Raw genomic sequence first — 15,816 nt, 5'->3', positions numbered from 1 at the left:
ACTGGACAGCCACATACAAAAGAATGAAACCAGACTACTATTTTACACCATACACAAAAATTAAGTAAAAGTGGATTAAAGATTTGAATGAAAGACCTAAAACCATAAAATTCCTAGAAGAAAACATAGGCAGTAAGCTCCCTGACATTGGTTTTGATGATAATTTTTTTGAATCTGACTCCAAAAGCAAAGGAAACAAGAGCAAAAAATAAACAAGTAGGGCTACATCAAACTAAAAAGCTTCTGCACAGCAAAGGAAACTCAACAAAATTAAAAGGCAACCTACTGAATGTGAGAAAATATTTGCAAATGATATGCCTCTGATAAGGGGCTTAATATACAAAATATATAAAGAACTCATACAACTCAATATCCAAAAAACAAACAAAAAAACCCCCCAAAACCAAAATCAAAATTCAGAAACAAAAAACCAAGCAACCCAATTAAAAAATGTGCAGTGGACATGAGTAGGCACTTTTCCAAAGAAAATATGCAGACTGCCAATAGGCACATGAAAAAATGTTCAACAGCACTAATCATCAGGGAAATGCAAATGGAAATCACGATATCACCTCACACTTGTCAGAATGGTTATTATAAAACGACAACAAATAACAAGTGTTGGTGAGGATATGGAAAAAAAGGTGATGCACTGTAGGCGGAAATGTAAATTTGGTGGAAAACAGAGGTTCCTTAAAAAATTAAAAATAGAAGTACATACAATCCAGCAGTTCCACTTCTGGGTATTCATCCGAAGAAGAAAAAACACAAACTCAAAAAGATATATGCACCCTTATGTTCATTGTAGCAGTATTTATGATGGCCAAGAAATAGAAACAACCTAAAGGTCCTCCGATGGATGAACAGGTAAAGAAAATGTGGTATGTACACACACCATACATACACACGAATATTATTCAGCCATAAAAAGGAAGGAAATCTTGCCACTTGCAAGAGGCACCCTGATGGCATTATGCTAAGTGAAATAAGTGAGAAAAAGACATATAATATGATCTCACTTTTATGTGGAATAACAACAAAACTCCAAGTTTATAGACACAGAGAACAGATTGGTGGTTGCCAGAGGCAGGAGGTGGAGGGGTGGGCAAAATGGATGAAGGGGGTCAAAAGGCACAAACTTCCAGCTATGAAATAAATAAGCATGCGGATATAATGTATGGTATGGTGACTGTAGTTAATAATACTGTATGGCATATTTGAAAGTCGCTAAGAGAGACCTTAAAAGTCCTCACCTCAAAAAAAAAAAAAAAAGTCCTCATTTCAAGAAAAAAAAATTTTTGTTAAGGAGGTGGTGTTAACTTACCATAGTGACTATTTCACAGTACATACAAATATCAAATCATTACGTTGTACACCCAAAACTAACATAATGCTATGTGTCACTTATACCTCATAAAATATTAACACATTAAAAAAGCCCACCTTCGTTTCTACCCACCCACCCTGTACCACCCCTCAAATCCCAAACTGCAACTCTCTGGAACAGACAGCAAGAATATGCAGATTAATTAAGGTACCACTGCATGAAAAATCCTGGACATGCAAGCCATGGTCCAAGATTATTGAGATATGTAAAACTTAGCAAGAAACTATTTCTTTATCTAAAGGAACACTATACATGAAGCAAAGAAAAAGCACTGGTTAGACATTAGGACCAGGCAGTGTCATAAAATCCAAAAATGAAACAAAACAAAAATACCAATCAATCAAACAAACCCCAAAACTGCCCTTAATAACTTCCAGCTTTTAAAAGTTTAAAACAAAAGAAAATGAATGAATTTCTCATGTGTGTCAAGGATAAATAGGCTCTTCCTGTCTCTAGTTTAAACAAACTCTTCAGTTGAAGGTTCTGACTCTACAATTTTGGAAAGTATGACTGCCTGACAGGCAAAATACAGGATGAAAACAAAGATAATAGTAATTTGGTAACAAATTATAAACTCCAACTGGCCACCAGCACTTCAAAGTAAACATTAGTTAGAGTTAGTGGGGTCTGTGGTCACGGTGTTACAGAGAAGTACTATCTTCTGTTTTTAAAGTATGAGTAGCTAGAACCTTATCAATAAAGAAAAAACAAACGGTAGGGACTTCCCTGGTGGCACAGTGGATAAGAATCTGCCTGCCAATTCAGGGGACATAGGCTCGATCCCTGGTCTGGGAAGATCCCACATGCCATGGAGCAACTAAGCCTGTGCTCCACAAATACTGAGCCTGCACTCTAGAGCCCGTGTGCCACAACTACTGAGCCCACGTGCTACAACTACTGAAGCCCACGCGCCTAGAGCCCGTGCTCTGCAACAAGAGAAGCCACTGCAATGAGAAGCCCACGCACCACAACAAAGAGTAGCTCCTGCTCACCGCAACTAGAGAAAGCCTGTGCGCAGCAACGAAGACCCAACACAGCCAAAAAAATAAATAAAATTTAAAAAAAAGAAAAAACAGAAATGGTACTACTGAGAAAAAGCAGAGTGACTAAAGAAACACAACTAATGAGTTATTTCTCTTAATCTCATTCATTTTTCCAAAAAGCACATTCAAATCAGCATTTCGTATTAACACAATAATGGATCATCTAACTTTAGCTATTATATATTCTCTTCTCCTAACAACATCACTATGAAAATAAATATGGAAAATTTTCATTTCTCTGCAAACTGAGATAGGTAACAAAGTATAATGTTACTTAACTTTAAAGATACACACAAAAGATAAGCAATTTTCCATGATCTTACACATGAATTTGGATAAAATCTCACCGTAATCTCTTTGCTGGTAGAATGGCCTATCTATGAATACATATTTTGACATAAATTATTTTCTATTTCTCAGTTTTGTGTCTCATATTTCAGAGGAGAAAAATGAAGAGTGCATTTTCTAGAAGTGTGAACACTAAGCAGCAGACAGGAATGACAGTTTAATATTGTAGGTATTACTGGTCTTTGGCTCAAAAACTGACCCTGAAAATCCTGTGTCAAGATGCTCTTCAGGGGTTTCCCTGGTGGCACAGTGGTTAAGAAACCGCCTGCCAATGCAGGGGACATGGGTTCAAGCCCTGGTCCGGGAAGATCCCACACGCTGCGGAGCAACTAAGCCCATGAGCCACAACTACTGAGCCTGCGCTCTAGAGCCCGCGAGCCACAACTACTGAGCCCTCGTGCCACAACTACTGAAGCCTGCGCACCTAGAGCCCGTGCTCCGCAACAAGAGAAGCCACCGCAATGAGAAGCCTGTGCACCACAATGAAGAGTAGCCCTCGCTTGCCGCAACCAGAGAAAGCACAAGCGCAGCAACAAAGACCCAACGCAGCCAAAAATAAATAAATAAAATAAATAAATTTATTTTTTTAAAAAAAGATGCTCTTCAATAATCCCGCAGTTGGGTGGAGCCCCTTTATATCAAGGGGTCAGAAGAGACACTGGAATGTCTATCTGACCATATGTGGAATTTGAAAAAGAAAACACTGTCTTCAGCTGAAGTAGTAGTAAGGTCGAAAGGAAAAAGGACTGACTAACTAAAGCTGTAATCCTAATAATTTCCACAATTTTAACCAAAACACAGAGTTTTAAATTCGATTCTTGAAGGATTAGTACTTTGATCTATGATTAAAATTTAATGAAGACTCCACAGCCAGTTTTTGCTGATTGTAAAAAAAATTTAAAAATCTAATTTCACGATAACAAACTCCATGAGCACTGTCAAAATTTGTTCTTTTATTTCAAATATCCATTTGAGAAAAATTTCAAATAAATAAACATAAATCAGTAATCAACTTGTTTTACATTTTTTGACATGGAGATGATTTTATGTTATTTAAAATGGAATTTAACCTGTATTAAATTCAATTTTCCACTTCAATCAAGACTTCTATAGAAAAATACTGCATGTTTGTTCCTCCTATAAAATACAGCAATTATCTACCTTATTTATTATTTCCCAAAAGCAAAATGAGCCCAATCTCAACACACCACTGGAATTTAGGAGAAAGTTAATACAGGCACATTTGCAGTTAAGGACAGCACATATGTTTTATCTTGCCTTCTAAGGCTGTTGGACTACAGATGCCAAGGACGCAATGCTGAAAAGGATTATCGGGCTCAACATAAACACATACCACAATCAATTAATTATGTCTGCTATGAACACACGTGACATATTTCACCATCCCTCCTACGGAAGCTGTTGGTTAAGAACACATTTTAGTGGTCAGACAGCCCTGGGTTCAAATCCTGACCTCTCTACATATTAGGTGTATGACCTTAGACAGATTACTAGCTTCCCTGGCTCTAAAATGGGAATAATAATCCTTAAACTCGTCAGAGCTAAGTTACAATGAACATGAAGACTTAAATACAACCTGGCATGCAGTAATTACTTTAAAATAGCTACTATTAGTCATGTTATAGGAGTTTGAGTCTTTCAGGGCTCATTAGTGACCGATCACTGAATGTGATCTTGAAAGGCAGGTCCCTGACCAAATCTGCTGCTGTGGTGAGTGAGCTCTCACTCAGCAAGTCACTGGATTTACGGCACCAGCCAGCTGTGGCTGCATCTGCTGAGCAGAGGCACCGGCAGCTCACGCAGGGCACACGGACACAACTCCATGAAGCAACCAAGGGCCAGGGCCATCCTCTCATACTCCCCAAACCAACGCAACAGGTCTGAGGTCTGTCCACGCAATACAGAAATGTGCCATTTACTCAGAATGAGGTTTAGGAAAATAATGGTTACAAAAATAGAACCTTTTTACTCTTCCTGGGACCACTCACCTACCTACCAAGTATGGGATAGGAACTGGTAATCACACTCTTCTAAGAATTTCAGTCTTAATCTAGGCCTACTCAACACCAGCTGCAGTGAAAGAAAACAGACTTCAACCAACATGAAATCTACTTTAATGACAAAGTATATATATATAATGAAGAAAAGACCTTTAAAATTTTAAAGCTAGATAGAAAATGCTTATGATATATAACCAGGAGAATGAACAGTATCACTAAAAGGAAACTAGATCCTTTTATTATAAAAAGTAGTTTTCAACAGCTAAAAACAGTGTCAAATATTACAATATTGCTTGAAATTCTGACTCCATGATTATGATTTCTAATTAATAGGGTTGGCTACTACTCCAGGTCTTATTACAGTATATTATTTTACTGAGCCTGAGTGAATCTGATTGGAAAGCAATGAAAATGGAAGGACATAGGATTTAAAGAGTCAGCAGACCTTGGTTCACTACTTATTTTAACCTTTTAACCCTGAACTTCCTTAAACTCCTGGATGCTCATCTCTCCATCTGCAGAATACTCATAAGACTATTTCCCTCTTTAGTTTGCTGTGCGCATCAAACTAGACTCTTCTACTTCAAAGTGTTATACAAACGCTAAAATGCTGTCCCACCAGGTGACTATTGCTAGCGAAGCCACACCTTACCATGGGTGTATGAAACAGACTTGGATTACTGGGAACAGGAGAGAAGCTGGGAGGGCAGTGCCGTGGGCACACCACACAAGAATAAGTCTGCTCTCATTACTGGGCACAACTGCCAAGCTCCCTGAGGGCGAGACCATGCCAACACAGGCCCTGTGGATAACAGGCTACTGACTGCACGGAAATCTCACCTTTTTTTTAAATTCTGGAGATAGTTTCCTTTAATTTGGTTCTATAAATCTGGGTGGAGGGACCGAGCATGAAGATGGACAAACACATGAAATGAAATATCATGGACAAAGAACGCCCAAGAAGAAACAAATCTGGATACTAATCATAGGCCCCACCCATTTTTAAAAATCCAACTCACTCACATGATTAGTAAAGATATAAATAAATAACAAAATAATATATGAGCACAGTTATGTTTAGGTGTCAAGAGTGATATATATAGACATGAGGCCAGATGGGAAGATGTCTTCTATTCCTCCATCTTCAGAAATACAAGAAGCTGTTTACAGCCATTGAAAAAAGGCTAAATAACTACAGTTCACAGAGCCAACACTCAAGCATTCATTGCCGGTTATAATGCTATTTGGGGAAGAAGCGGAGATTGAGTTTCCTCACTTTTAAAATATGAAATGCCTGACGGTTTTTCTTAAAGTATTAACAAGTGCTAAGTGCTTTGAATGTATCAATTTATTTAATTCTCATAATAATCTTTAGAGACTGGTACTATTATTGTCCCTACTTTTTAGAAGAGGAAACCATGCCACAGAGAAGTTTTAAAACTTGCCCAAGATCACACACCTCATGAGGGGAAAAGCCAAGACCTGAATCTAGGCAGTCTGCAACCTTGAATTAATATATACTCTACCATCTAATAAAATAAACAATTAAGCAGAATATATACTTGTCTCAAAAAGCATCTCCTAAAGGCCTACTATTGCTACATGTATGATAACAAAACCTTTAAAGACACTAGATTTAAACAGAAGTCCATGGGTCATCTCCATTTATTACTTAATTAATCATGTCATCACATTTATTTGACTCAGGTGCTTGTGGGATTGGACGTAAAAAGGAAGCAAGGGCCTAGGAGAGTAACTACCACTATCAAAAATAATATTGCTCATCTGGGAACTATCTAACTAATCTATTCCAGTCTTCATAAACAGGATTGATCCTAACCGTCTCCCTTGTATTCCCAGTCCCTGTACCCTGGCCTCGTAGGGATCCAACAGTCCCTTATGTTGCCCCTTGTCTATCCAAAGGCTCCAATCAACTATCTCCTGCTCTGCCATCACCAACAACAGCATTTTGCAGCCCAGAAACACTTCTCTTCTTCATCAAGTCCTCTTTATGTCGGTTCCAGTGGATGAAGTCGACTAGACGTTAAGGGGGAAGAGGAAGACTGACTAACTAAAGCACATTAAATTCATCTCCAACTGGTAGTATGAGAAGAGATAATTAGGGCAAAGAGCCTTCCTACTGTCCCTTGAACAAATCACAGTGCCCATTCTCAGGGCTGGGGGAATTCAGGGGTGGCAAGCAAGGCACACAATGTAAGGAGGCATCACTGTCAAGTGCCAATACTACCTGCACGCCTCTGAGAGTGAGTGCATCCTTACATGTTGCGCCCTCCTAGGTGCCTCACTTTACTTATTCTAAAGACCTTGCACCATTCTGCCTGCAAGTCAAAACGGTCCCAGTGGACGGGTCCCAGTGGACGGGAAGGTCCCAGTGGACGGGATGGTCCCAGTGGACGGGAAGGAAAAACTTTAGCTGCTCTCTGGTCACTGCCTAAGGAGAAGCGACTGGTTCTACCTTCCCTTCTAATTTTCCAATGATTTCTAATTTAGTTTCTGGCTAAAATCTAAGCTCTTGTTTGGTGGCTGACCAACTTTCCTAAACAAAAAAGAAACACTAGTGAGTGAGAAAGCCTCTGGCCCCAGGGCCTCAAAATCTATTAGGTATCAGTTAGCTCTTCCAGGGTTACGGCAATCAGCTGCCTGAGTGCTACAGTCACAAGAGCCCCGTAGGGGACCAGGGTGCCGGCCTGCCCATATCTGCTCCAACATCACCACTCTGTCCACTGACTTTTATACTGGATCAGAGAATAAACCAGTAGCTACCTTACCATCTGAAAAACAGCAACAACAAAAAACAAAAACAGCTTTCTTCTGCTCCCACTTTACCCACTACCTATCCTTCATTTCTTGTCCCTTTTCATTTTCTTACCTCCCACTCTACTGAGCCCGTTCCTGTCAGGCTCTTACCCCCATACTCCACCAAACCCCTTCATCAAGGTCACCAACCACCTTCATGGCACTAAATCTAGAGTCAGTTACCCCCCCTCCTCCCAATACACTTTCTGCTTTTGGCTGCTAGGACACGGCGCTCTCCTGGTTTTCCTCTGTCTTCACTGGTGTCCCTTCTCAACCTCCTCTTCCCTATGCTTTCCTACTGTCTGAGTGTCCCAAATCTGTCCTTGGTCCTCTACTCTTTCTACCCATATTCACACCCTGGGTGATCTCATTCAACTTACCACAACTTGAAATGCCATACACTTGACAATTCCCACATTCACATTTTTAGCTCACTTCAGCCTCACATCCAGATGCCAACTCAACATTGGCACTTGGACGTCCAGTAGGCAACTTGAACTCAACACGCCTCAAAAGGAACTCTTGATCTTACCTCCCTAATCTGTCGCACCCACACTCTTTCATCTCAGTTCAAACCACCCAGAATGCAGCCTTTTAGGTGCTTAGGCCAAAAGGCCTCCAGTTAATCTTGACTCCCCTCTCTCACTACCCAGCATCCAGTCTGTCAGGAAATCCTGCTGGCTCCACCTGTACCCACCCTGCCATACATACTCTCCTCTGAGTTACTCCAATAGCCTCCTGACGAGTCTCACTGCTTCCACCCGCGCTTCCTCCACCTCCAAATCTCCCATTCCCAACACAGAAGTCAGAAAAGAAGAGAAATAAAACAAACAGAGACAGGAACTTAAGTACGTAAATGACAAGACAAAATGAAGTACAGTTGACCCTTGAACAGCATCAGTTTGACTGTGTGGGCCCACTTATATGCAGATTTTTTTCAATAAGTACTACAGTACTACACGATCCACGGCTGGTTGAACCTGTGGATGCAGAACTACGGATACAGAGGGCCAACTATGGGACTTCAACATCCTCAAATTTTGGTATCTGAGGCGTGCCTTGGAACCAACCCCCCACGGGTACTGAGGGATGATACTCACACCTACATCCTAACTCCAACAGTTGTAAGTGCAGGTTGCTAACATGTACGTTGATAGGAAACTCGAATACTACAAGGGGCACTGCTGTCTAGGACACAGTTTTTTAAGTCAGGGGACAACTCTTTTTCAAGTTCTGCATTAAGTACGCTTTCCCTTAATTTACATAATAGTTTCATTCCTGGGAAACTAATTGTATTTTAAGACAATGCAAAAGTGCTTTGTGTATGTGTGTAAAAAGTTAAGTCCAGTTGTGGACTTTCACTGGTAAAGCACAGTGGGCCATTCTTAAGTTTTTTGTGTGGGACTGATCTGTGCATGATAGGATGCCTGGCCTGTCTGTCACCCATTCACTAACTGCTGGTAGTACCTCTTCAATCACTGTAGCAACCAGTGATTGAATGTCCTCACAAATGGCATCGCAAATGCCCCAAACACTCTTGGTAGAGGAACCTCTCCTGCTTAGAAACACTACTCTGGAAATAAGTCTACAATCCTATAGCATCTGCTGATTCATGGTTTGATCAAAAGAAGTGTGAGCAACATACTGAAAAGCACCAAGTGCCATCCATCTCGAGGAAGGGATTAAAATTTATTCAAGAATATCCTAATATATCCATCGGTTCTCAGCCCAGATAGTCCCCTTGTCCTAACACGCTGGTGAGCTTGGCTTTCTTGTGAGGTGGCGGTGGGATTATAATGGCTGGCAACTACACATGACACATAACTTGAAACCTTGGGAATTTGCTACTATGTAAATCCATTTTGCAGTATGGGGAAGTACCAGTGTGCAGCGAAGAACACTGGGCTGATTGGGAATCAAATGATCTGGGTTGTAATTCAGGCTCCGCAAACAAAGAGATGTATTTACCTATTTGACCGATCTTTACCTACGGGCTAGGCAGCACTGGGACCACAGAGAAGAACAGAGAATTTTTACCCTAGAGAAAGAAGTCTAGAGGGAGCAGATCAGTCCCCAAATGCGTCTTCCTTTCTTCAGCTTCAAATGTGAATCTTCAAAGTACCTTCCAAGTAAAAAATAAAATTAAGATTTTATGTATATGCTTGCAAGATGCCATGGTGCTTCACAGGGAAAATACGAAATGACGCTGGCATGATGGTGCCAGAACTAAGGTAAAGTCACCCATGTGACATTATTTTGCTTTTCACATGAGGATATAAATATAACATTACTATATGAAATTACTACTTGGTTAATAGTAAAAACCACTATTTATATTTCTGCTTTTTGATTGATATAGTGAAAAGATAGAGAGTATACATTCAAATGATCCTTGAAAGCAAAATGGAATAGAAACAGCAGTTAATACCAGCCTGTTTTCCTGAAAGCATTATTATTTGTTGTATCAAAAAAGTACAATCTTTAATCATTTCATCCGTCACACAATTCCCATTCTGACAAGGCAAAATTTGCAAAGAATCTGCACAGTAAAATTGTCCAGTGGCTGGAGCAGCTAACAGGAGAAAATGTTAAAGTGAAAGGAATATTAAATCAATGGCCTGGAAACAGTATAGCTTTGAATGTTATCTATTCATACCTATTTTTTAAAGTGAGAATATTTTAAAGTAGCAATATCCTTTTGAAGAATAAAGATATGTTAAATATTTGATTTCTTGAGACTATAAAGAAATTATCAAGAATAAAAAGTGTGAATAAATTTTCTCCTTACAGAAATATCTGAAGTTTAGGTTACTCCAAACCATCAATATTTCTACTTATCCTTCAACTAGAACTTTGTTTACTTATAAATAATTTTGATCCTTTCAATTACCATAAAGCCCAGAGCCCCTAAAAGAAAAGCTTGTTTCTATCAAACTAGAATAAGAATCCTGTTTTTTTTTTTTAACATCTTTATTGGGGTATAATTGCTTTACAATGGTGTGTTAGTTTCTGCTTTATAACAAAGTGAATCAGTTAAGAATCCTGTTTTTTAAAATTAGCCATCTCCTTCCCATCTATATTCATATTCACACCAAGATGTACTTGTTTATCTCCAAACACATCATGCTCCTTATGTGCCTTTCTAGATTTTGCATATGCTATTTCCCAGGCTATTTTAGAAGGCCTTCTGCTGCCTCCCTAAAGACCTACTCACTTTTAAATACTCAGCTCAAATGATCTCCACAAGCATCTCTCCTTAACCTCTGCAGTTACATTACTTCCCCATGTGCTCCCATAGCACCTCCTTCATTCCACTGGTGTGTAATTTATAACATGACCATAACCATTCACCACCTGTCTGTCTATCCCCCAGTAGACTGTAAGCCAAAAGACTGGGCAGTACCATGTCTAAAAGAATTGCTAATGAAATGAACAGCTATGGAAAATTATGGTGAAAGGCTCTTATCCTTCTGCAGAAGATCCAAACCTTAAGGTCTACTACTTCCTCCAGATTTGTGTTATTTATCTTTTTTGCATATTGATTATTTATTTATTTGGCTGCGTTGGTCTTAGTTGTGGCACACGGGATCTTTTGCTGCAGCTCCTGGGCTTCTCTCTAGTTGTGGTGGGCGGGCTCCAGTGCGCTCCGGCTCAGTAGTTGCGGCATGAGGGCTTAGTTGCCCCATGGCATGTGGGATCTTAGCTCCCCAACGAGGGATCGAACCCTAGTCCCCTGCATTGGAAGGCGGATTCTTAACCACTGACCACCAGGAAAGTCCCCAGATTTGTGTTATTTATAAATTAGTATAAGAAAATCAAATTTGGTATGTATATTATGTATATTATCAATTTTCAAGGTTGAGCTAACAGATTTTTTCCCAAGGGAAGAAATACATCTCTACAATTGATGTCCAAAACAAGTGCTTTTGATTCACACAACGTCTATTAAATGCATATGAACATTCATACTTAACAGATATTTACCAAAAAAAAAATTCCCCTATTTAGATTATGATCCATCCAAAAAATAGGAAGCACAAAAGAAAAAAAAAGCATACCACAGAGAGCTTATAGGGAAAGTAGGTGTGGTTACTGAACGCAATTCATGCCTTTCAATGTCAAAAAGTGCTTAATTGAACAATATAGACTAAACCTCCACCGTAAACTGTGGAACCATGTGTGCAGTTAGTTATGATTGCCACCTACAATGTCCGGTCAAAAGAAACAGAAAGGAAGTATGAGAGGTAAGTGCATACGCAGCAGAAACATCTATACACAAAACTTATCCATCAGTGCCACTGAGGTAATTTGCACAGATGGCGAGGGGATTTAACAGGTATCCAATTTCCAGACGTATACTCCATGCTTTATGAGATCACAATTTCATTTCATCTTTATAGCCACCCTGTGAGATAGCTATTGTTAACCTCAATTTAATGATTTAATGATTTCTGATAAGCTCAGAAAGAAAAATGTGACCTCACTTGTCCCATGTCCCCCGTCTCACTCAATGGACAATGGCCTGAGTCCTCTGAGCCTGCACCACAAATCAGGCACTAGGGATACAAGTATACCCAGGGTGACCACTCATCCGGGTCTGCCTGCAACAGCAATGGTTTACATTGTTATCACAGCATAATTACCAACAGTACCATGTTTCACTCTCCAAAGTGTCTGGTTTGAACAATTATATAGTCTCCTTAAGTATAGAAGAGTGAAAGTCTACTTACATAAAAATATATCTAGCCTGTGTCTGAAACAAGACTGAAGCATTTGGGAAAAATGACACTATTTTAATAAAAATGATGACAGCTATCATTCATTGAATTTTTTATATACAAAATCCTTTACACATATAATTTATTCTTACCCAACATTCAAGTGAGAAAACTGCATTTTAGAGAATTCAAGGTCACACAGTTAACAATGGGTTAAGCTGATTGGTACCCAGATTGATGAATACTGATGATATGTGGCAATTTCTGAAACTACAGACACACACAGCTCTTTGGGACATCCTGGAAGGAAGGGATAAGGATGAAGTGAGGGGCCAGGAAGGCTACCAAGGGTGTCTTTCTTGCAAAGTGAGTCTCTTTCCTCTAACTCCTTGGTCTTTAGTGGAACCACTAAGTGGGGTTGTGTGCGCGTGTTTGAAATAGAAATCACTTTTAAAAGAAGCAGGTTTAACACTGGGCAAAAGTGAAGACCATACACAGAGGCAAGTCAGACAGATGAAGGGATGCTCACTTGACACAGGACTCTAGACTGAGCAAGATCACGGGGAGATTTTCATAAGTTTTGAAACTGGAGGTTCAGGATAAGTTTCCCTAAATTTCTAAGAAGCAAGTACACCCCAGCTGAAATGTAAAAGAGAAGAAGAGTGAAAGAGACGGAGTGTATAAGTTCAGCTGTTGATATAACATGGTATTACTTGGCAGTAAAAACTTTGTTTTTCCCATCTGATGTGAACCTTTTTTACTTGGTGAGACTATATGTTCCTTAAAAGCAGAAACCATGAACTCCATCCTCTTCTGTAACTTTCACAAAATCCACTTTAGATAACTGCCTTTGCAAAATTAGAAAGAGGGTTATAACATTATTACTAACTTAGTAGATCTTAAAAACAAAAAATGATTTTGTATATTCTCCCTGTTGCATTCAGGTAGGTGTAGGCACTGCCTCAATTTACTGGGATAGAAACCAGGTCATAGAGAATGACTCTACTAAAACGATAGTCACCGGTGCAATCAGGAGGAGATGTGATCACAGTCTCACGTAATTACATACTAAACTCATTTTTACAAACTCAGACACATGGAAGAATGCAAACCAGCAATAAATATTCACTGAACTCTGACTAATTCAACGTGTAATCTGATAATCATATCTGCCTTTAAGATTATTCTGACAATTAAAGGAGTCAACCTGCAAAGAATCCTGTGTAACACACACACACACACACACACACACACACACACACACACGGCTACAAATTTAAAAAAAACATAAATACATGTTCTTTGTACACGAAGATACCCAAGAAACTGTTAACAATGGTTACCTTTGATTAATGAAAGGTAAACAAATCCATTAGCATTACTGAAAAAAACAAGGTCACCATTAAGAGCCATATTCAGGAAAAACAGCACAAGTAAATTAAACAAAATAATACTTAAGACTTGAGAGGCACAGTATCTCTGTGAAAGAGGAGATGGGATAGAAGGGAGACTGGTTATTTCCTAAAAATTCCTTAAATTTCCTGCTCAGATATAATCATTGTAAACAAAACAGTGGAGTCAATGGGGAAGTGGAGCAGAGATAAATAATAAATCAAAATATCTGGAATTAAAATAAATGTCCTAGTTCTCTCATTTAATCTATAAAGACTTTAACTTTGATTCAATGTCATTGGCAATCAATATTTGAACATTTAAGCTGCTGTGACACTTGATATAATAGGCACAGGGAAAGGGCTAAGATTTAAACCTAGGGACACACTGCTCTTTATCATTCCCAGGGATGCTGGACCCTACCCTTCCAGGGAACACGATCCCAGATACACAGGTATATACCACAGTCTAATATGAATGGTAGCCTGGAAATGCAGTCTGTTCAACCCTGCCCAGAGACTGATGATCTTGATTCATTACTTGACTCTGTGTATAGTCCATCTCAATAAATATACCTTTATGGTAATTTTTTTTCAATAAGGCATATGATGAAATCTTAGACATTTGGTCAATCTTAGATTAAAAAAACCTTTCAAATTTCTGAATACAAACACATTTGTTTTAGAGAATCTGTAATAATAATGTAATATTAATAATAATTATTATTTTCCTATAATTCTACCACTTGGAGATAATCATCAACACTTTTGTATATTACCTCCTTGTTTATTTTCTGCATAAATACAGTTAAAAAATACAAGATTATAATTTATATTACGTCCTTATGCTGTCACTTTTTAGATTACTATCATTTTTTCCATTCATTAAATAGTAAAAAATAAAACTATCTACAGATAAAGAAGTAGGTAGACAGACAGACAGATTCCATTATTGGCTACAGAGTACTAGTCTACCTTCTAGGTGCATTATATGAGCATTTTGATCTTTCTTACTTCTCCCACTGCCAACATTACGAATTACATGTGTCTGTTACATTTTATTGTAAAATTAAAAATTACATTTTATTATGTTACTGTTTACAGGTCACTCATATATATGTCATGTTTTTTTAATCTTTAATAATGTGATATACTAAATATATTAATATTAAACAAATCTTTAGATCTACATCTGTTTGTATTCTTTTTTTTTTTTTTTTTTCCTGCAGTACGCTGGCCTCTCACTGTTGTGGCCTCCCCCGTTGCGGAGCACAGGCTCCGGACGCGCAGGCTCAGCAGCCATGGCTCACGGGCCCAGCCGCTCCGCGGCATGTGGGATCTTCCTGGACCGGGGCACGAACCCGTGTCCCCTGCATCGGCAGGCGGACTCTCAACCACTGCGCCACCAGGGAAGCCCCATGTTTGTATTCTTTCTTAAACTAGTAGGAACTACTAACTAATTTTTATTTTTATTTTATACTGCAGTATAGTTGATTAGCAATGTTGTGTTAGTAGCAGGTGTACAGTGAAGTGATTCAGTTATACATATACATGTATCTGTTCTTTTTCAAATTCTTTTCCCATTTAGGTTATTACAGAATATTGAGCAGAGGTCCCTGTACTATACAGCAGGTCCTTGTTGGTTACCTATTTTAAATGTAGCAGTGTATACATGTCAATCCCAGACTCCAAAGAAGACATACAGATGGCCAAGAGGCGCAAGAAAAGATGCTCAACAACGCTAATTATTAGGGAAATGCAAATCAAAACTACAGTGAGATATCACTTCACACGAGTCAGAATGGCCATCATCAAAAAGTCTACAAACAGTAAATGCTGGAGAGGGTGTGGAGAAAAGGGAACCCTCCTACACTGTTGGTGGGAATGTAAATTTGTACAACCACTATGGAGAACTGTATGGAGGTTCCTTAAAAAACTAAAAACAGAGCTACAAACTAATTTTTTAAATTGGGTGTTGATTATTTTCTTACTGATCTTAAGTAGTTCTTTACATATGGGTATTAACTTTAGTTATATATATGATAATATATATATACATTATATAGAATACTTTTTGTGATTTGACATATG

General features: G+C 38.8%; 1 protein-coding gene across 3 annotated transcripts in view; it reads right to left on the bottom strand.

Annotated features, from left to right (window-relative positions):
* RASSF8 (Ras association domain family member 8) overlaps window positions 1-15,816 on the bottom strand; it is a 129,209-nt gene that overhangs the window by 66,867 nt on the left and 46,526 nt on the right. Inside the window, exon 3 of one of the 3 annotated variants that reach the window (XM_060024468.1) lies at window positions 9,654-9,738. The exons of the other annotated variants lie outside the window; for them this stretch is intronic. The gene's annotated coding sequence lies outside the window, so the exon portion shown is untranslated. The remainder of the gene's footprint in view (window positions 1-9,653; window positions 9,739-15,816) is intronic. 3 annotated transcript variants of the gene reach the window in all.

The sequence above is a fragment of the Delphinus delphis genome, chromosome 11 (assembly GCF_949987515.2).
Source record: "Delphinus delphis chromosome 11, mDelDel1.2, whole genome shotgun sequence".
In the NCBI taxonomy this organism is placed as follows: domain Eukaryota; kingdom Metazoa; phylum Chordata; class Mammalia; order Artiodactyla; family Delphinidae; genus Delphinus; species Delphinus delphis.
This window is presented reverse-complemented; position numbering and strand designations above follow the sequence as displayed.